This window comes from Heloderma suspectum, chromosome 4, assembly GCF_057233095.1.
Source record: "Heloderma suspectum isolate Gila_16-S chromosome 4, 16-S_ref, whole genome shotgun sequence".
NCBI classification, from domain to species: Eukaryota; Metazoa; Chordata; class Lepidosauria; order Squamata; family Helodermatidae; genus Heloderma; species Heloderma suspectum.
Genome location: NC_139461.1, coordinates 230,197,680 through 230,220,213, shown reverse-complemented (window position 1 = coordinate 230,220,213; position 22,534 = coordinate 230,197,680).

Genomic DNA, 22,534 nt, shown 5'->3' with positions numbered 1-22,534 from the left:
CATTACTATGACAAATTTTTATAGTGCATTGGTTTTATATTGTTTTAATAGCTATGAGTTGGATCCAGATTGGCCATATCATGAATGGAAGAGGTCCTTATGTTCACAGAAGGCACAGAATCCAGTAAAGGCTCCCCACTGGAGGAAGGGGAAAGGGAAGTAATCATCATCTGTTCCTCCTCCCCCTTGTGGAACCCTCCATGCTGCTCTGGTGGGTCCCCCATCTCTCCAGAGCATGCTTTTCGGGAGGTACAGAGGACTGCAATAGGGAGGAGGAATCACAATGGTTGTCTCTTTCTTCCAGCATGAATGGAACTCCACTAAGCTGGATCCAACCCCAAATATTTCCATGAATTCTGAGGCCAGCATTCATTCAGTTTAAATTGTGGCAGTGGTGGTAGTGGTTGTGGTGGTGTGTGTGTGTGAGAGAGAGACAGACAGACAGACAGACAGAAAAAGAAAGACAAAGACAAAGACAGAGAGAGATAGCACGTATAAAAACACACATGTTCTGGAATATAAGAAAATATGTATTTTGCTGTGGATGTTCTAGCATTTTTGTCTTGGAACAAATCACCAAACATCACAGAAATCACTCACATAGCAGGCTCTCTCCTCAGGATGGGGACATTTAGCACATAACATTTAATCACAGCATAGTGGGGTTGGAAGGGGCCTACAAGGCCATCGAATCCAATCCCCTGCTCAGTGCAGGAATCCAAGTCAGAGCATTGCTGACAGATGGCTGTCCAGCCTCGTCTTGAATGCCTCCAGTGTGGGAGAGCCCACCACCTCCCTAGGTAGTTGGTTCCATTGTCGTATTGCTCTAACAGTCAGGAAGTTTTTCCTGATGTTCAGCCAGGATCTGGCTTCCTGTAACTTGAGCCCATTATCTCATGTCCTGCATTCTTCTGGGATGATCGAGAAGAGATCCTGGCCTTCCTCTCTGTGACAAACTTTCAAGTCCTTGAAGAGCGCTACCCTATCTCCCCTCAGTCTTCTCTTCTCAAGACTAGACATGCCCAGTTCTTTCAGTGTATCTGAAAGAACTGGGCAACGCAGTGTAGACAACCCACTGAGATAACCCAGCATTATCTCATTTCCTCTGTCAAACGCTAGAGTGGGTAATACCTCCACTGAACAGTGACTACGACTCTTCAACAACATATACTTGGATTTCTTTACTCTGGCAGATCTAGTGAAGAGGAGGTCTATAGCCACAGAGATGATTAAATAAATACCAGGGTGAGGTGAGGTGGAGCAGGAGGGTTTTTGAATTGTGTCCCTGCCTCGCTGCAGCAAAGCAGCACTGTAGTAGGTGCTCCAGAGACCCTCACCAGTCCCACTCTCCTGCTGTGGCCAATGCCATAGTGGGAGAGCATCTGACTCTGGAGTAGCCGCTCACTCTCTGGCTCGCTCCTCAGAGCAAGGCATTATGGGAGGGGTGTCCTAGGAGATTGCCTGTACCATGGGCAATCTTCCAGGACACCACCACTGCAGTGCCCAGCTCTGAGGAAGGACCCCCTCAGAGACAGGCATTTAGGCCTGGCTGGCTCTCTGAAAGTGGTGTTGGCCACTTTCTCTGGCTGATGCAGCTCTCCAGAGAATTCAGCTGCAGTCTAGCTCACTCTGAGGGGATCAGAGCCATGCATTTAGGCTTGGTCAGCTCTCTGAAGAGCCACACTGGCCACTTTCTCCATCCTCTGGTGGCAGGAGAACCTGTGCTGCCACTGATACATAAAGAAAGAGAAGGGTGGAGTGAGAGCCCATCACACGAAAACTAACACACATGCAAACTAATTAGTTTATGGACTTTGCTGCCGCGAGATCTGGTGATGGCATGCTTACCTGCAAGTAAGCCCCATTAAACTGCAAGTCTATCAATGGCTATTAGTCATGATGTATTGAACCTCCATGTTTGGAAGAACATTTCCTTCAGGCCCTACTTCTGGGCTTCCAAGAGGCATCTTGTTGGATCAAAGTGGGAAACAGGATCTTGGACACTTAGGTTGACCTTGTCCTTTAGTCTGACCCAGCAGCGTGATTCTTAAGCACTGAGACACTCCCACCTCCCCAGTTACACTAGTTTAAAAGTCAGTTGTCTCTCCAGTGTGTCAAAAGTATAAAAAGGGAGTGGGGGACCTTTTTCATCCTGAGGGCCACATTCCAATCTGGGAAAGGTCTCGGGGGCACATTCCATCTGTGGGTGGGAACAAAGGCAAAGTCCCCCATCTCCTCTTCACCCTCCCAGTTACCCTTTTAGACCAGTAATGCTACAGGACATCTAGGGATTGGGGGTGTTTTTGTACTGCACCAAACTGGAGCATTTATTATACCAAAGAAGTTATTAGTTACCCAGAGAGAAAAAGGCATCAGAGTACAACAACTGAGAAAAGAAAATACAAAAGAATTCTGCTACCCCTCTGGTGCAATATTGATATATTTTCTGAACTGGCTGTAATAGCTAGGCTAAGGGAGCAATCCTATGGCCGCTACTCAGTGGCTAGATGGCCATAGGATATGTGGTTTTTCAGGGACCGACCTCGGAGCCTGCACTCCGAGGTCGGTTCCTGAAGAACTGATGTTCTCCCCCTTCCATGGTGCCTCGCAGGCAGCTCAGAACAGCCGCATGATCGTTGCTTGGAAGAGGAGCACGGAGTGCCCAAAACGGGGCATTCCAGGGGGCATTCTGGGGCGTGGAAAGCGGAAATGCCTATACGACACATCCTATGTGTCATCCAGCAGCCTCCTCCCCCACTCCGACTCCGCCTTCCTGTGGCTAGACAGCTGAAATCAGCTGTCTAGCCACAAATGCAGGGCAGGACAAGCACAGAGGGAACGATCCTCTCTGTGCTTCTCCTGCCCTGCGTTGGATAGGTAGTTGCCTCCAAGTTCGGAGGTGGCTGCCTATCCCCATAGGATTGCGCCCTAAAAGACAGCATGTTGACTGTAACATTTTGCTGTAGCACAACAGTTTTGTGAGGCAGGCCAGTTGTGCATGTATCTATCTGATCGATAAGATGCTTCCACCTTTTCCCCTCTAATCCTGGCTAGGGGGAGCCCAGAGGTGTAAGCTAATTATTTGCCTGGGTTTGAGGTAACAACCAGCTTAGTCTCCCATCAGCTCAGTGTCAGGGTGGACACTGAGCCCATAGAATCCCAGAGTAGTTCTGATTCTGAGGAAGAGGAGCCGCTCCTGGGAGAGGAGTGCACTTATCTTTCCCAGGGCCGACAGCTGACAGAGATTCCTCCCACCGGCATTCCTAGCTTAGATAGCAGTCCTGGGGGTGACAGAGTGCGGGAAGCAGACTTGCTGGACGGGCAACGCAGGGAGTGGTGCCAAATGGAGGGCGCGGAAAGGAGGCGTAGTGCCCGGTTGGCGCACAAACAACGGTTGCACCCAGAGGATCCAAGGGAAAAGGGGAGGGACTCTCCCTAGCCCATAAGTTCAGGGTCTGCCAGTGATTCCCATTCAAACGGGGACCAACTGTTCCAACTTAGGGCATAGGTACTCTGCTGCTCATATCTAGTTGCTAACAGTAGAGTTGTTAAGTTGTAAAAGAGGAATAAAGCTTTGAAAAGAATCCCTTTGTCTGTGTCTGGACTTGGCTATTGGATTAGACTAAGAGCGGCCTCCAAGGAGCCCTTGACACTCAGGCAGTCAGGCTGCTTTTCTTTTACTTCCCCATAGGCACAAATAGGTAAACACAGGTGAGCTGAGTGATGAGGCAGGTGGGAGAGAAGCCTTTTTTTGAATCTCCAGAAACTCATGCTCAACCCTCAGGTCCAACCTGAAAGAAGATGTCTATTGAGAGAATATAATAAGAGACAAAAAGGGAAAGCAAAGTGGGTACTTGAAAATAAACAAGGCGAAAAGCTTGCTAAACCACGCCAACACTCTTGAGGTCAGATACTCACAATGCAGAGCTCACCTGGAAAGTTGCAATATGCACAGCATCTTTGGCTGGTCAAAGGAAGGGGTGACCAGGACAAATGTGACCGAGTGACCAGAATGACATAGGAATAAAGAACCATATTCCATTTTTATTATGTTTGGCTGCGGGGAGGGGTGGGCAGGGATGACTGCCCAACAGGTTTCACCAGTCAGAGGAGTACCATGAATACAGGAATATCCTCTTCTAATATGTTTTGGTCTAGGGGATGGACTAAAGAAGTGTGAATTAAAAAGGAGATGGTTTTGATGGTCTCTGGCAGAATTGACAGGCTTCTTGTTTTGTGGATCCGGAAGCTCTGTGAAAGACATGTGTTATTCCAAATGGGCTCTGGGTACCAGCAACAGTGACTATGATAGAGGCCCTGGGCAAGGCTGCTGTTTCCTGGCATGAAACCGCTTTCATGGCACTCTACTTTCAGTTTTAATTTATATATGCCTAAAGTGCCAAAATGAATCTCAAAATAGGATTTCTCTGTCATTTAGGTATGCTGAGAAACATATAATCAGAATCTGTGGCAGGCTACAAAAAATCAATAACTCCATTTGTGTTACTTAAGTGGAAATGAAGTGTCGATCTCACTTCTTGTGTTAAACAAAAACAAAATCAGATTCATTCTTTCTAAAAGAATAGTATGGAAGTTATACGAGCGGAGATTCTGTCTTATTTCTTGACAACCATTTGATTTGCTACTGAACGAAATCTGGTTTAATTCAAACTGCAGAGTTTTGCAGCTCCCTGCCTTGTCTTAGCTGATGCTTTTTAAAGGTCTATTAATGCAGCTTGTTTTATTGCTCTCACCATCAAGGCCTGGTTCAACAAGAGCCTGAGCTGCAGAAGACGGCCAAGGAACCTGATGACAGGTGATTAACAGCTCCAGGATGCTGTGTGCTTGACCGCACTCACGGCTCCCAAAACAGTTTAACAAATTATCAGCAGGGCAATTTATTTTGTGGCTAAGTAACCTATTTCTATAAACAAGCTGCTAATGAAGTTCAAAACCTTGGCACTCAGTTGTGCTTCTGAACAGAATTCAAGAGATACTGTCACTTTCTTTTCCTTTCCTTAAAAGTGCTCTCACACACACACACTTTCACCTATGAAAGCTGAGACTATGGAGAAACACTGAAGCACAAAGATATACCCAGTAAATTTTTAAGCAAGGTGTGGATGTTAATGAGTCTATGCCTTGGGGCTATGTTTTCCAATGTGGAAAATGCATTGTGCTTGGAAATGTTTGCCTTGTGCAATTTTAGTCTGCATAAGCTCCATGCCCAGGCACATCTTCAGTTTTCTGCATGAGCGGCCGTCAACTTTATTCCTAATGCAGGAACTTTCTAAGACAGTCTCTGATTAAATAGCATGCCAAGATGGTTGAAGTTTTCTACATGCTCCGTTTCGTAATCATCCCAACAAAATCCCCACAGATGGCCATCTTAGCTTCAGCATAATTCACATGATATTCCTCAGTAGTTGTGGAACTTCTTTAAGATATGTTAACTTCATGCCCTGCCTGTTGGCTTCCTGGAGGCATCTGGTCGGCCACTGTGGAAAACAGGATGCTGGACTAGAAGGACCTTTAGTCTGATCCAACAGGGCTTTTCTTAAGTTCTTATATCATAGCCCATTCTGCGCAAGTGAAAGAAGTGACATGTCAACTGCAAACATGAGAACTGGCATCTTCTAATTCCAGAGGGTAGAAAATAAATTGGATTTTGAAAATGCTCAGTGAATGCAGATTTAATTTATTTATTTTTTATACAGAAGGCCACCAGGTTCTGTATCACCATTACAGAATAATGATACACCATTTCTCATTCCAGATGGGCTGCTTCTGCAGGATAATTCAGTGGAATCTGAAAGATTCCAAAGGGTTCTGGAAGACTGCCGTTAGCAAAAGACTTCTATATATTGGTGTAGTATGATGATGTCATCATGTCGTGCCTGTGTAGAAGGCTTCTAGATACACAGCCTACAACATTAGAGAACCTTCTAGAACTGCAATGGAACATGACGGATTCTAGTAAGAATAGGTTCTGATCTAGTCTGGTCCCACTGAATGCAAATCTGTCACCAAATACCACTCAAAACAAAATTCAGTAGGCGTGTTGTCCACTCCCACACACCCAGCGGGAACTTATGGGGATGTGGGATGGCACTGTGGAAATGAGGCAGGATGCCTGGGACATATGGATGCACGTTGGGTCCCTATGTTGTGGGGGAGAGGAAGGGAAGAGGATTTATAACAGGATTTAATGTCCGGCCCTTCCTGACTGGGCTTCATCACACCCACCCTCCTACCTGTGATAGCAGTAGAGATAAGACTAGTCACTTTGTGGCTGAATAGGAATACTTTTACCTGGAGACCTGAACAGCCTTGGTCACTGGTTGTTGTTGTTGTTGTTTGCCTATCTATGGAAGTAGGTCTTTAGGCAGGGTGGCATCATTTTAAATAGGTTGGCCACATTAGCAGTGTGGAAAGGAAGATAAAAATTTGGGTCAATGTGAGGGGGCAGATCCCCTAGACTGGCCCCTTAGGTCTATAGGGCTTCAGGGGCAAGGAGACCTTTGAGGCTTAGCTGGATCACATGCCTAAAGTTCTGTAGCTTTCGGGGGGTAGTGACTTGGGAGGGCTCCCCCAACACCTACAGGTGTGGCCAGTGGGCCTGGAGCCAGATAACACACTGGCAGCGTGGCAGGGCAGGGCAGGGCAGGGCAGGCTCATCTAGGTAATGTGGCAGAGGACAGGAAGGCCCTCAAGTGGTTGTCACCTTAGCCATATCCTACACTGCTAGTGTTTTTATGCAGATCTTTTGTGTAAACCAATAAATGTGGCCATAGTTATCCAGCACCTCAGTCTCATCTCCTTCTTTCATGGTTGCAAATATATGAGCACCACTAGCATTGCTAAATAAATGGGTCTTTCTGTGTGTTTGAATTGAAATTTTAAAAGCCCCCATTTAACCTCTGCTGCTCCTTCTCTATGAGTCCGCTCCATCTCCAAGCCAAAAGGGCATTATCTTTGGGAAGGGGATAACAGGTGAGGATTGGAGAGGACCTTTTGGCCTAAATGACACATTGAGCATAATTTTCTGTGCATCATTTGCAGTGGAGAGCTCCTATGCCTATGTGCATAGTTAACTATGGAATTCGTTACCACAAGATGTGGTGATGGCCATCAATTTGGATGGTTTCAAAAGGGGGGTAGACAAATTCATGGAGGAAAAGGCTATTGATGGCTACCAGTGCTGATGGCTACATGCTTCTTCCAGTATCAGAGACGGTCTGTTTATACATACCAGTTGCTGGAGACCACTAGTAGGAGGGTGGTATTTCACTCATGTTGTACTTGGTTTTCCCACAGACAGCTGGTTGGCCACTGTCTGAACAGAATGCTGGACTAGATAGACCTAGTCCTATTCACCACGACTCTTCTTATGTTCTTAAGTTCTATGGGAAGCTTCTGCTTGAAGGGAGAGCTGTTCCCAACTCAAATAGTGTCATTCTATTCAAGTAGTCAAGTTTCATGTTTTCAATGTTCCCTTTTGAAAACCCCATCCCTAAAATTAAGTGGCATCCCTACATCAAAGCACTGATTAATTAGTGATGGAGGGAGTAATCCTATGGCTGCTAGGCAGCAGCTAGATGGCCATAGGATATCTTGTTTTCTGGGAACCAACCTCACAGCCCGCGCTCTGAGGTCGCTTCCCAGAGCACTGACCTCCCCACACTTCCGCGCTGCCTCCAAGGCAGGGCGGAACAGCCCTGTCCTCCGCACTCACAAGAGGACCGAGGAACGGCCGAAAAGGGGCATGTCTGGGGGCATTCTGGGGTGGGGAGGGTGGAAATGCCTGTATGGCACATCCAGTGGGTCATACAGCAGCCTCCTTCCCCACTCAGCCCTCCTGCAGCCCCTCTGACTGGCCAGACTGCTGGGTCTAACATCGTGATGCCAGCCGGCCCATGTTATGTGTCTTCCTCTTCAAAGAGGAGGGGAGGCAAAACTACCCTTGCTCTTATCTAGAGGAGTGAAGTTCCTGAAATTCTAAGAAGTTCTCTCCCACTGGACAAAAAAGCCAGACTGTGTTTTCTAGGAATTCTTTCTTCCCTGGAGTCATGTAAAATATTACTTCTTAGTTTTTGACAGCCTTCAGTTCAAGTTCTCCCTGCCAGCTTAAACCAAACCAAACCAAACCAAACCAAACCACCTATAGTTCTAGGCAAACTGTGTTCATGTTGCAACTACCACCAGCACAAGAAACATCCAAGGAGCCCCTGTAACCTTTAAGCCTGTCTGACCTTCCCCAAAGAAAATCAAGATATAAGTGTAATATATAAATTAAGGGAAAGGGTTACATTGTTAGCTTTATATCCAGTTGCAGAACCATCACTCATGATCTGGATAGCCTTGCCCCCCAGCTCTTTCCAAACCACAAACATTGTCTCTAATCATGTGATTTATAACGAGTTGACTTCTATTGTCGGAAATGTGTCTTAAGGCACTCTGGATGCGTCAAGAAGATTTAATGCAGATAGTGGTTTATAGAAAAAAAATGTACTGCATGGAGGGAGGTAAAGTTTTCAAACAGAACCTTTTTATCTTGGGAAGTGGCTCTAATGGCCTTGAATATGATTTGATTGGACCTGGGATGAAATCATAATCCAGGCACTCTTAACAACCCAGATAAATCAAGCAGGACAGTAGGACATGAAAGAAAGAAAGAAAGAAAGAAAGAAAGAAAGAAAGAAAGAAAGAGGCTTTTTATTGCTGTAGTCAATTTGACCAGTTTTTTTAAAAAAAATCAGGATGAGGTCTAGCATGGGCTACATGGTGTTAATGTGTTTAGATGTTACAGTGAGGGAGGCGGGCCAGGGCCCAACCAAGCCATTTTGCTGTCTGAAGCAAAGGACAAGATGGCATCCCCACCTCCATTTCACATATAGAAGCTGGCATTTGAATCTTCCTTCAACACTGGCAATGGGATATTGTCCTCTACCACAAATGAGGGTAGCAGGCTAGTCAGGGGATGCAGGATCAGCTGGGTGGCACACACAGCTCTGTCCTCCAAGACAGGAGGATGGCCAGGGGGCTCAGGAGTAATGGCTGAGGGGCTGCCACCACTGCCCCCCCCTTCTGCTGTCTCAGGCAGTTGCCTCACTCTGCCTAGTTTTAGGGCCAGCTCTCAGGAGGGAGGAAGACCAGTGGCATGCTTCTGTTGCAAAACAGAGGGCCACGAGCTCACCACCAAAGCTCTGTGCAATATAGCAGAGAACCACTGCCCTCCTTTTGGCTCTTGAGAAGGCTGGGGATTGTCAGAGTCGCATAAAGCAGGGAGATCTCTGGTGCTTTCTGGGGCTCAGGGAAAGGTCAGGAAGAGTTCAATGGACTTCTCCAGGCTCCCCTCTCCAGCTCAGTGGTATTGAGATAGGCTAGGTTTGTCTCCACAGTCATGCTGATTCTTGTAGGTCAGGAGTGCAGAACCTCAAGCCCGGGGGCCAAATGCAACCCTCCTGAGGTCCCAGTCGGGCCCTCTTTCCCTGGCCCCACCATTTCCCCTGACCACCAATCATTTAGTAGCTTTCCAGGTTTGTGCATTTTCCCCTAAAAGTTTGACATGCCTCTCCTAAGGCTCAGTTACTGGCAGCAAGAGGTGTAGGCTAAAATTGGCTGGTATTTTGGGTTCTGCCCCTTTTGCTTGTGTCCCCACCCCATTTGTCTTCAGCCCCACCTCTTTGCCTTCATCTTCACCCACCACTGGAATGCGGCCCTCAAGAGCTTCTGGAATGTGGTGCTTGGGATGATAGAGGTTCATCAACCCTGTCATTGGTGCTCAGATCCCCTCCAAGCTTGGCACAGCTTCCCAGAAATGACCTCACCACAACCCCTCAGGGTAGTTTCAGGGTCAGTGGTGAGCACTAACAAGGCTAGCCAAAGTTTGTGGCTCTCTGCACAGAAGCGTATGGACATCAGTGTAGGCAAAAGTCTTTTCTGCCAGGCAGAAATAAAGTTAAGACCTGTACGAAATGCAATAGAATTGTATAGACTGATGACTTCAGGGCCTTCAACGTGAGCCCCATGTCTTCTCTTTCACACATACTCAACTTCAACTGCTGTGTGGGAGACCACAGCTGCTTTTCTGTCACCAGAAGAACTGCATCTTCCAGTTTTTCTACTCAGAGAGCATCTCTACACCAGCCTAAATTCCCACATTTAAAACGAGGTTTTCTGCTTCCGTTTTAAAGTCAGGATCACAATGGACTCCCTTTATATGTGCTTCCTTCCCCTGCTTTCCCCCTCATCTGAGTCTTTGATATGTTTCATTATACAGCCACTAGATGGTGCTGTAGTCTAGCTCCTCTTATGGAGGGCAGGGAACTCAAGTGTACCTCAAGTGCTGTAATTTGATAGCTCATTATCTCCAACCTTTAAAAAAAATGGAATAAAGGTCATTTAGTGCAGGAGACACCCTGGAAGCTGATGATGTCATCTAAAGGACCCACAAACTTCCATGAGTGAGCAATCTCAATAGCAGGATAAAAGCTCCATGTGAAGAAGCCCAGACAGGGGAGATCAGCAATCACAGGGGTGTCTCCCTCTTCCGACATGACACTGCTCATACAAGTAGGCCACCGGTATGAGCATTTATTTGCACGGATAAACCAGCTCCAATCATGTCTTAATCTCTCCCTAGTAACATAATAAATTGTCATAACAGAATTATGAATAACCCACAAACAAAGCTGAAAATGTAAAGAAGACTCATTGGTTTTAACTCGTTAAAGATAAGCCACTCCAGAAACATGGGATATAAGAAAACTGCATGCAGCCATGTCTCCACTAATGTGGATTCACTGTATGTAGGACATCTACTCCAGGTGGAATATTAGGACATTCCCAATTTGCCAAAAATAAAATATGTGCTCCAGAGCAATATTTAATACAAACATATTCAGACTGTAATACACACACACACACACACACACGGATGTACATTATTTTAGATATATCAAGCCAGAGATCCTGTGTCAACAAATGCAGAATCTTTAGTGCTTTCTTTTTCCAAAGGCCCTCTTGGCTGAGATGAAATTTTTCAAAAGTAATAAATAACAGGGCAATTATTTTTACTTCCTACACAGGAACTCAAAAATGTGATTGATGTTGCCTTTTCAGACAGTGCCAATGAGCCTCAAGTAGCTTTCATTGGCACACCTGCCAGCACTTTGGAATGAACGCCAGATACCATATGTGACTAGGCACAACTTCTGCTTCTCTCTCTTAACATTTTCTCCAGAGGTGTTCCATGACTGGGAAGAGATATTAGCCATGACCCATAGAGGTTATGCAGGTAGGTAAAAGGCTGCCTCATGAAGTGAAAAACAAGGGTGGACAGAGTAATCACTAAATAATATAGTATTCCACCTCATATCTTTGTGAATTACACTCTGTGAAATACAATATAGCCCTGTTTGTTCATTTGTTTGTTTGATTTATATCCACCACCACCCCAAAGTTGTTCAAGGTAACTAATAAATATTAAAACATATTCATATGAGCCTAGGAAACTGCAAAATAGTCAAATAATTATATTAATAAGGATGGGGAAAAATATGTGCAAACAGTCCTGTGGTCTCCATCAACTATTGGCAGGGATAAAAACTGTTTTTATCAATTGAAGGACCTACTGGAATCAATTCCAAGGCATCTCATTTATACAAGTACTTTGGCCATTTCATAAATCTTCAGTGTTGTCAGCTGTTGGAGAACTGTCCCATGTAATGGCTGTGTTCATCTTTGGATGAAGTTGGAAACAAGTCTGGCCTAAAAGCTACTGTCTAGCTCAGGACTGCACGATATGTGACCCTCTAAGCCAAAAAACCAACCCAACAGTCAACTATGTTGCCCCCTGAAGGACTGTGAAAATAAGGTGAGCTTTCATATGGCAGGTGACAATCCATGGCTAATAGGGTGCATTTGATTGGTGAGTCGCAAGTTGTTCTACCTGATGGATCTGCCAGTCTGAGTGACCAGCAAAAGATTAAGAAGGAAGGGCTTGGTAAAATGCCCAGGCAAATAAGAACATTTTCACTGGACACTGAAAGATAACAGAGTCATCTTCAGTCACGCTTCTATAGAGTATAATTAAGGAGATGTAAATGTTTAAAAGGGGCCACGGTGGCTTAGTGGTTAAGACGCTGAACTGCAGACTGGAAGGTCAGCAGGACAGCAGTTCGAGACCCGAGTGCTGCGTGACGGAGTGAGCTCCCGTCTTCAGTCCCAGCTTCTGCCAACCTAGCAGTTCGAAAGCAAGAAATTGCAAGTAGATAAATAGGTACCGCCTCGGCGGGAAAGGTAACAGCGTTCCGTGCACCTCGGTGTTCAGTCATGCCGGCCACATGACCACGGAAGCGTCTTCAGACAGGGCTGGCTCTTCGGCTTAGAAATGGGGATGAGCACCGCACCCTAGAGTCGGACACGACTGGTTGGGGACACCTTTACCTTTTTACCTTTAAATGTTTAAAATTGCAATTTTCTTTTTATATTTATACATTCCCATATTTATATAATTTAGATTCATTTTAACCTGGTTTGCCAGTTTGAGGATGGAAACAGCCTTAGTCACCTCGGTGGATGACCTATGCCAAGAACTGGACTGGGCAAATGTGTCCCAGTTGGTTCTGCTGGACCTCACAGCAGGTTTCAGTACTATTGACCATGGCATCCTCTGGACCTGCTTTGCAGGATGGGATTTGGGGTTACAGTGGTTATGTTCCTTTCTGGATGGGCAGTTCCAGAAGGTGGTGCTGGGGGATTTCCATTTCAGGCCTGGGCCATTGGCTCAGGGGATCTCACAGGGTTCCAGCTGGTCCCCCATACCATTTAGAAAGGTCATCCAGGGATTTAGAGGTTGATGTCATCAGCATACAGATGACAGCCAACATTATCTCTCTTTTCCATCTCATGCCAGCCTGAACAGCAAGGATGCAAACCCTTGGGCAGCCTTCCCCAACCTGTTGCCCTCCAGATATCTTCAACTTTAACTCCCATCAACCCCAGCCAGTATAGAAAATGGTCAGGAATGCTGGGAGTTGCTGTCCCATCCCATCCCATCCCTCCTCTCTCTCTCTTTCTCTCTCTCTCTCTCTCTCTCTCTCTGCCAACTCCTTCCATTCTGGGCAAGGAGGAAGAGGCTTTATCTATACAGTTTCTTTTAAATACATTTTAAATAAATTGGGGGGGGGGCGGGATGCCAAAACAAACCTGAGTAGAAAAGAATAAGGACCTATTCTTGTAAAAACATTACCACAGATCTTGCTGTGTGAACATGAAGTAGTGCTCTTGGACTGTATTCTCTGCCCAAGTTGAAACCATCAAGGTCTGCAGGGGCCTTTGGTGCAAGCCCAGCACCAAAAGCAGTAGGCTGCCAGGAGAAGGACATGCTGCTCTGTCCCTCCTTCAGCAGTTCATTTGGCTTCCATGCTGCGTGGGGGAGAAGAGGCTACTCTTCACCCTGCCTAGGACAGAAACACAGCTGGGAGTCAGAGGAGGGGAGTGTCACAGAGAAGGAAGGTTGGAGTTAGGGGTGTGCAAATCTCAAAACTCAAGCTCACCAAAGTTCTCCAAATTCCATCTCAAAGCTCGTTCCAACTTGAGTCTGTATCAGATTGCAAGACTTGTTTTCTTTTCACATGAAAATCTGTGCATATTTTCATGCATATTTTCCCAAATGTACACATCAGTTGTGCGCATCTTTGAAATGTATACATTCCTCTCCCATTAATTAAAGGGTATTTGTGCACATTTTTCAAAAGTACACATTTGTTCATGTGCATTTTTCAAATCTATGCATCCTTTTGAATGTAATTTGGGGTGGGGGGTCTGTGAATCACACTGCAAGCTTGGAAATGCATGGACTTCGACCACAGATTGTGTCCGAGTCTGAGTCCATGTTTGGTCTGGAAGGTACAAACTGGATAAATCTTGACCAAAACAAACTGAAACAAATTTCTCGTACATCCCTAGTTGGGGCTGAGGAGGAGAGGCAGCAGGCAGGATGCAAAGGTGCTGTGGGCTGGAACTGTTCATGGGCCAGTGGATCCCTGTGCCTGCTGTAGACATCCTGAACCAATCCCTGGAGGCAACGATGGACTGAATGTGGGCAAACAAATTGAAGCTTAATCCAGAGAAAACAGAGGTGCTCGTGGTCAGTAAACCTGACCCAGGAATAGGGGTTCAACCAGTGTTGGATGTAGTGTGGCCACTTACACATTGCCAGAAAAGAGGAAATGCATCACCAAAACAAGAGGACAAAAAGATACCAATTTGCATAATGTTTGCATATGCAAATTTATATGCATAGGTGCAAATTTGGAAACAATAACTCTAATTTAAATAGAAATACAATCTATCTCACCATAGCAGAAAAGACTGACTAGGTGACCTGCATAACATAGGAGGACACATGGCCACCCTAGTCCCAGCCTGTGGCTTTATCCCCATCCAGTGGCACAGCGTGAAGCCTCTGGAAATACGTCACCCGTTCCCCTTTATTGATGGCTTACATTATGGCATTACCTTGTCTACTCCAGTGTGCAATTTGGTGAAGACTCAACTACCTGGGCTCAAATGTTGGCTGCAAGTGATGTGATTGCAGGGCCATTATTAGGGGTTTATGAATTACTTACCCTGTTCCGGGGCATCTGCGGGGGGGGGGGAGGCAATCCGTTCCTCCCCCTGGAATCCTCCCTGGCCGGCTCCGCTCCGTGGCAAGTCCATGGAGCCGCCGGCCGGGCCTGCCCGCAGCTGGACTTCTATCTGCTGTCGGGCTGTGGCCACAAATGGAGTCCACCATAGTGGCCACCGTTTGCGTCCCTGCATTAGCTGTGACAGCTACGTATATATTTATGTAGCCTATCATGGCAAAAGGCAGGGACGCAAATGGCATAGCGGCCGCCATTTGTGTCCCTGCTTTTTGCCATGATGGGTTAAGTAAATACTTACGTAGCCTATCATGGCTAACGCAGGGACACAAATGGCGGCCGCAGACTGGGGCAGACATTTGCGGCCGCAGACTGGGGCCAGCAGATGGACCGGATGGCCAACACCAGGTAGGGTCTGTCCCAGGACAATTTCACGGGGTGGCGGGGGGATTGCTCCATTCCGCCACGGACTCCGGGGAGCCGGATTCTTTAGAATCCAGCCCCCTGGAGTCCGTGGTGGAATGGAGCAATCCCCCCCGCCACCCTGTGAAATTGTCCTGGGACGGACCCTACCTGGTGTTGGCCGTCCGGTTCTTTAGAATCCAGCCTCACTGGAGTCCGTGGCGGAATTCTCTAACATCCCTAGCCATTATTTTCATTAATCTTAGTAGGGATACTGAGCATACAGCTATAATCCCAGAAGTAGTAGCAGCTTCCCCTCTACTAATTCTACTACTACGTAGATCTCTCTTATCTATCATCTATCAATCTATCTTTCACCATGAGTGGTACATAACAGGTTTGTGGATCAAATTAGTTGGGATTAGTTAGCAAAGCATTAGTTTGAGATGATTCATATTTTCATAATAGGAGTTGAGTTACAAACTCTGAAACACTTGCAGAATCCATGTTAAGCATTCAATATGGAAATGTGGAATGGAGAAGGCACACATTTCCCTGTGATTTCCCAGTGATCCATGAATGTTTATTGGGATGTCATGTCTCTGACCCTGTAGTGGGACTGAAGCCAGTTTATATAAAAAAGATACTCTTATACCCTGGCATAGTTTGCAGACACCAGTTCCGTTGTATGTATGTTTTACATTTCCAGTCGCAGGGCTCTGTGTGGGAGTTTTATGTAATGTATCAATATTTATTTGGCTTAGTTTTACAATTATAATACTGAGACAAAATGATTCTCAGATGCAAGAACCAGTGTGAGTAATTTGAATTTTTATACATGCACACACACACACACACACACACACAAATACACTTTACCCTTTAGTAAACTATGAATTTCACTCCTAGCAAGCTGTTCAACAGTTCAATCTGCAATATCATTCAGCTGAAAACTTTGAATTTAAGCAAATGTATCCTCACTGAAGTATATTGGAATAAATCAGTTAAACAAAAACACCAAACTTTAAACTGGACTGTGGATAGGGCTTTAAGGATAGGGCTTAAGGGTGTTAGGACCAAGAGTGTTTCTTCAGCAATCTGCATGCTAAGTGGAATGTTGACAAAGAAACAGAAAATATACTGTTGCCATAACCGACAAAAACATCTATTCAGCTTTGAAATGAAATCAAATATTGTTGTTGTTCAGTCGTTAAGTCGTGTCTGACTCTTCGTGACCCCATGGACCATAGCACGCCAGGCCTTCCTGTCCTCCGCTCTCTCCCGGAGTGTGCTCAAATTCATATTCATTGCATCGATGATGCTATCTAGCCATCTCATCCTCTGCCGTCCCCTTCTCCTTTTGCCTTCAATCTTTCCCAGCATCAGAGTCTTTTCCAGGGAGTTTTCTCTTCGCATTAGGTGGCCAAAATATTTGAGCTGAAATCAAATATACACCTGACTAAAGGTGCATCTCAATCCTATGGTCCCTGGGAGGGTTTCCCAGGGAGCACAGGATATTGCGGATCTCCCCTCCACTCCTGGAGAGGGACCTCCTTCTCTGCCCACAGACCTCCCTCTCCACTCATGGAGAGGATCTCATGGAGAGGGAGGTCCATGGGCAGAGAAGGAGCTCTACCCTTGGAGATCTACTCATTATTGCAGTGGAAACCTCTGCTGTGATTCCATCTCTGCTATCAGTGCTCCAAAGGTGGGAGGGGGAAGAGGCAGTTATTCCCCTGCATATACTCTCTCCCCTGCCCCTATAAGTTTGTTCTGTTACTATTCTTTAATAGGGATGTACAATAATTTTGTTTCAGTTTGTTTTTGAGTAGAACTTGCCTTGTTCACATGTGAACAGGAACACAAGCACATTTCCCAAGCTTGTGATGCTGGTTCAAAAATGTACATTTTGGGAAAGTGTTCCCTTTTAAAAGTGTGCACTTTGATGCTTTAGTCAATGGGACAAATGTGTATGCAGTTGGGTGCACACTTTTAAAAAAGAAGCGCATGCAAACGTGCACTTTTCTTGTTCAAAAGCAAAAGAAAAAAGCTGGCATTCAGGAATGGGAATGAGACAAACTGAGCTTCGAGGTGGAAGTTGGAGAACTCCAAGAAGTTTGAGCCTCGCCGATTCTCCCATGCTGATTCTTTAAGTGTATTCAAAACACTTCTGAGATAACACAAATGTAAACATTTTATTGATTGGTATATTAAAACATGTATAACCTGTCTTTCATCAAGGCAGCCAACAGCAATAAGTTAAAAATAACTTTTAAACTTTGAAAATAACTTTTAATAATAATAAAATAATAAAAATCATTTACAATAACAATAATATACTAAAGCAGCCATCAAAACACTAAAACATAGAAAAGAGATTTTTAAAAAGTACAATAAGCTATAAAAATGATTTAACCAGATGCCGTCTGGGAACGATAACCACTTCAATAATAAGGGACCCACCATTTATGGCCCCAAAGGAAGGTTCTAACCATCTTATGGAAGGCCATGAGAGAGGGAGCAAGAGGACCGCCAATCAAGGGGGGGGGCAGAGCCTGGAGCACAGCATAAGGAACATAGGACCATAGGAAGCTGCCTTATACTGAGTCAGACCGTTGGTCCATCTAGCCCAATACTGTCGACATGAAACGGAAACAGCTCTCCAGGATTTCAGGCGGGGGGGTTATCTGGAGATACTGGGGATCGAATCTGGGACCTTCTGCATGCAAAGCAGGTGCACTGCTACTGAGCTACGACCCCTTCCCTCTTCCTGGTTCCAAACAGGTACATTTCTGGGGATACTGGGACATGCAGGAGGGCCTCTGAAGATAGATGGGCAGATTTGTACAGGAAAAGCACCAGACATCCTGGTTTGAAAGAACAGAAGCACCACCACTTTGAATTGGGTCCAGAAAAAAATGGAAAGCCAGTGCAGTTTCAATAGGAGAGTCATGTGCTCCCTAGACACAACATTCTGAACCAGCTGTGGGTTCTAAGAACTGTTAAAAGCCAGTCCAATATAGAGTGCATTGCTGTGATGTAACTAGGGCATGTGACACCATGGCCAGATCTGCAGTCTCCAGGAATGGATGTCATTGGTGCCCCAGTCTGAACTAGGCAAAACCATTCCTGGCCACAGGTGACAAGGTCAAAGCTGGGTCCAAAGCGTGGGTATTCAAGGTCAAAGCTGGGTCCAAAAGAACACTCAAACTATGAATATACGTTTTCAAGGAGAGTGTTACCCCATCCATCTAGGATGGCTAGTTGTCCTACTTTACAAAGTCCTCTGCTTTGGAAGGCTGGCAGAAGACAGTCTTGTGTTTCAAAGCATCCTCTGTTTGAAGGATCCTCTGTCCAATCCAAGTCCAGTTTAAAGGCAAAGAACCCTAAGAAGGTGAGGGGAGGTCTTGAAGTTGCCTGTTAACAGTTAGTGCCTGAACAGCAGACTGTGCAGGCATATAGGTCACCAGGTCACCCTCTCTCCCACTATGGTGAGAGGTATTGTACTTCTATTTAATCCTACATATGTCTACTCAGAAATAAGGGCCATTGAGTGTAATGGAACTTACTCCCAGGTAAGTGAGCATAGCCTTAATTAAACTAATTATTTCCACGTTTGCATCTATACACATAAATTATTACATGCAATTTTTATGTAAATCTGTGTCCTCTTTTATCTTCTTTTTTTGGCCACCCTAACTAGGATGGGATACAACAGCCAACAGTGGAGAAAATAGATTTATCTTTTCCTTCCTGGCTCCTAGAGGGGAACAATCTACATACTAAATTATTAAATCTGCCTGAAATGTAATGAAAATGGTATGGATAGGTTTCAAAAACCTCCTGGCTCATGAGATCACTAGCTATCCCTTAAAATATGGGAAAGGATATCTTGATTTTAGAGAAGAGAAGAGAAGAGAAGAGAAGAGAAGAGAAGAGAAGAGAAGCATCTTGTATGATACCCATTTGAATTTCTGAGTGTCAGATATTCTGACACAACTTGGACCCAAAGTGCCTCATGCATGGTAATTTCCAACCATTTGCCCCTTGGCTGCAGCATCTCCCAATGCTGCATCACATACCATTCCAGAAGGTTCCCCAACTAGGGATGGCAGAGAATTCCACCATGGATCTCAGTGAGGCCGAACGCCAGTGCATTCGGCCTCCCGAAATCTGTGGCAGAACGGCCTGTCACACACCCCCCGCCACCTTGCGGATCCCCCCCGGGACGAGACTTACCTGGGTCAGATCTTCTGGGCGGCGGCAGCTCCGGCAGCGGTGGCTGGTCTTCCGACCGGCTGCCACCGCCGCCATCTGCAGTTTTTTTGTTGTTTTTTTACCCATACGTGATAGGCTACGTAAGTTTTTATGTAGCCTAAAACAACTGGGTAAAAAAAAAAAGGGGCATATGCAAATGGCGGCGCCCATGGGTGCCGCCATTTGAGTTCCTTATTTTGGGCCATCTTAATCTACGTAAATATTTACATAGACTAAGATGGCGAAAATAAGGGGAACGCAAATAGCGTCTGCTATGCTATTTGCATTCCCCTTATTTTCGCCGTCTTAGTCTATGTAAATATTTACGTAGATTAAGATGGCAAAACTAAGGAACGCAAATGGTGGCAGCCATAGCCGCCACCATTTGCGTACGGGGTTTTGTTTTTGTTTTTTTCCCCAGAGCCCTCCGCGGCCGGAAATGCGGCTGCGGACAGCTCTGGCCTGGCTGGGCCTGGCCGGCTGCTCCGTGGAGCTGCCATGGAGCACAGCCAGCCATGGAGGATTCCGGGGGGGAGGAACGGAGTGCCTCCCCCCCCGTCGAGGATTCCGGGGGGAGGGACGGAACGCCTACCCCCCCACCATCAACATAATCCGCGAAAGGTACGTGACTTTCGTACATCCCTATCCCCAACCCTAGGTAGCTGCTTTAAGAACACAACATGCTAAGTGGGGAGGGGGAGAGGGAGATGGTGTGTAGTATGCAAAACACCACACACAGTTCTTTGGATCTAAGCCCGGGAGACTTGTTTTGCACTTTGAAATGAGGAATGAAGACTTGCTTGAAAACGGATTCATTGCATCTTTGGTCTTATTATAATATACACACAAGAATATTTTGCCTTAACTGCACATTCCATCTCTAGCTTAAGTTGAGCTAAAATACATATGCTATTTTTGTTGTTTGTCTAATTTTACCTTCTTTTTTTGTCTGGATGTACCCTTAATAAACCTATTCCTTCATTTAAAATTACTTATTTTGCCCTGGGTTATTGACATGTTTTGGTCTAAACCCATCTTCACCAGTTTAAAGGACTGAGTGACGAGGTGCAAATATTTTTTTAAAAAAAAACTTAAATTGAACATGAGTGTAATAATAATTTTTACAATTCTGGAATTCATGTGTGACTGTCCGTGTGCACTGTCTTCATTTTAGGTAGATCATATTTTTAGGCAGTTGAATCCTTGCCCAGTCCTACAATTTTTAGAAAATTCAATTTCTTCAGTTCATTCTTCTTCTATGGTGTGTGCTTCATATTGTTCTTTTATTTTACAGCTATGCCAGTGTTCTGTCTTGTGTGCAATGTGGGTGGATTGTGCTGTATCCTGTGTATAGATTAATTTAATATACATGCAGTGTAGATCTATTAAATCACTGATCTATGTTACTGTGCACCCAAACATCCTCCCTCCCTCCTGATCTAGGGCCAGAATGAAGAAGCAGGGGTGTCAACTTACAGGCTTAAGGCTGACTTGCATCTGCCTCTCCCTCTGCCTCTTCATTCTGCCAGCCTGCCAGCCTCCACCACCAGCTGCCTCTGCCCGTCTGCCTCCTCTGCCTCCTCCTCTCCAGCTAGCTGTTTTCTTGATGCAGCCACTCTCCAGAACACCTTGCTCACCGTTTGCCTCTTAGCATGGTGCTCCCACCCACCATCAGGGGCCTGGGCCCACCTGGCCTACTTACAGTTACCTGCCTGGCTACCTGCCTCTATCTTATTGCTGTAAGCCGCCTTGAGAGGGCTTCTGCCCTGAAAGGCAGCCAAGAAATATTTTAAATAAATAAATAAATAGCTCACTCTGCCCGCATCCTCCACCACCCACCTCCTCTCTCTGCCAGCCCGCAAGATCCCACCAGCACCAGCCACTGCCTTCTGCTGCCCATCTAGCCGCTCGCTTGCAGCAGAGCAGACACTCTAGTTTGCCTCCTGCTGCTTAGGATGGTGATCCTGCTCGTCATCGGGGTGACCATGCCTGCCAGGCTAGGGTGCTGCGCCCAGTTATAGTTAAGTGCCTGTCTGTCTCTCTGCCGCTCTCTGCTGGCCGGCCTCCTCCACCACCTGCCTCCTCGCTCTGCCAGCTAGCCACCACTATCACTGCCTGCCTCCACCATCTGCCCACCTAGTTGCTCTCTTCATGCAGACGAGGCAACCCTAAAACAGGCTGTGGCTTCTGGGTGGTTTGTTAACCACCCAAGCTATCCACCCTGGCCAGGTTCATACGTAACGACAAGACACGGTGTGCCTCTGCCATGGCTGGCATTTTTAAAAGCAGGCAACAACAAGCCCCGTGGGGAAATTAACCCACAGCGGCTTGTCATTATGTATGGAGCAGGGCACTGGCTTGAGGAGCTCCAGGGGGCGCCTTGGCTGGGGACTCGATGACATCAGGAGGTGGGAGCCCACCACCCCTGATGTCATTCGACCCATGGGAACCCAAAGATGCTCTCCGCCCTTGCTCTACACAAACAGAAAAGGCAGAGGTGCAGGGGACCTCTGGCTCGGGGGCCAAAGTCAGCGCTCCCCTTCAGTGCTCCCCAGATGGCCAGGCCCCCCTACCCTAGGCCTGGCCCCTTTCCCCCAGCCACCAATCACTGGGTGGTCTCCCACTGTTGTGTGCTTTTTCCCCATTCTAAAAGTTGAGATGCCTCTCCTAAGGCTGCGTTATTGGCATCATGAACTTCAAACGACAATATTCTGCTATTTTTTGTAATTTTGCCCCTCCCCTTTTGCCTTTGGCTCCATCCCTTTCCATTCAGCCCCACCCACCACTGGAATGGAGCCCTCCCGAGCTTCTCCAAGACTGAATTTGGCCCTGTGGGCTGAAAGAGGCTCCCCACCCCCGAGATAATGCTGGTGGGTTGTGAAAGCACACTAGGGGATGAAGTCAGATTCAATACATTACCAGATATTTAGGGATGTACAAAAGTCACTTACCTTTTCGAAGGGTGACATTCGCGGTGCAGGGGAGACACTCCGTCCCTCCCCCCAAAATTCTCACCGGCCGGCTCCACTCTGTGGAGATTCCGCAGAGCCGCCAGCCGGGGCCGCTCACAGCCAGACATCCGGCCTCTGGGCAGCCTGCAGGGATGCAAATGGCAGCTGCCGTAGCCGCCATTTGAGTCCCTGTATTTTGCTGTGACAGGCTACGTACATATCTACGTAAATATTCACGTAGCCTATCACGGCAAAACCCCCACAAAAAAATGG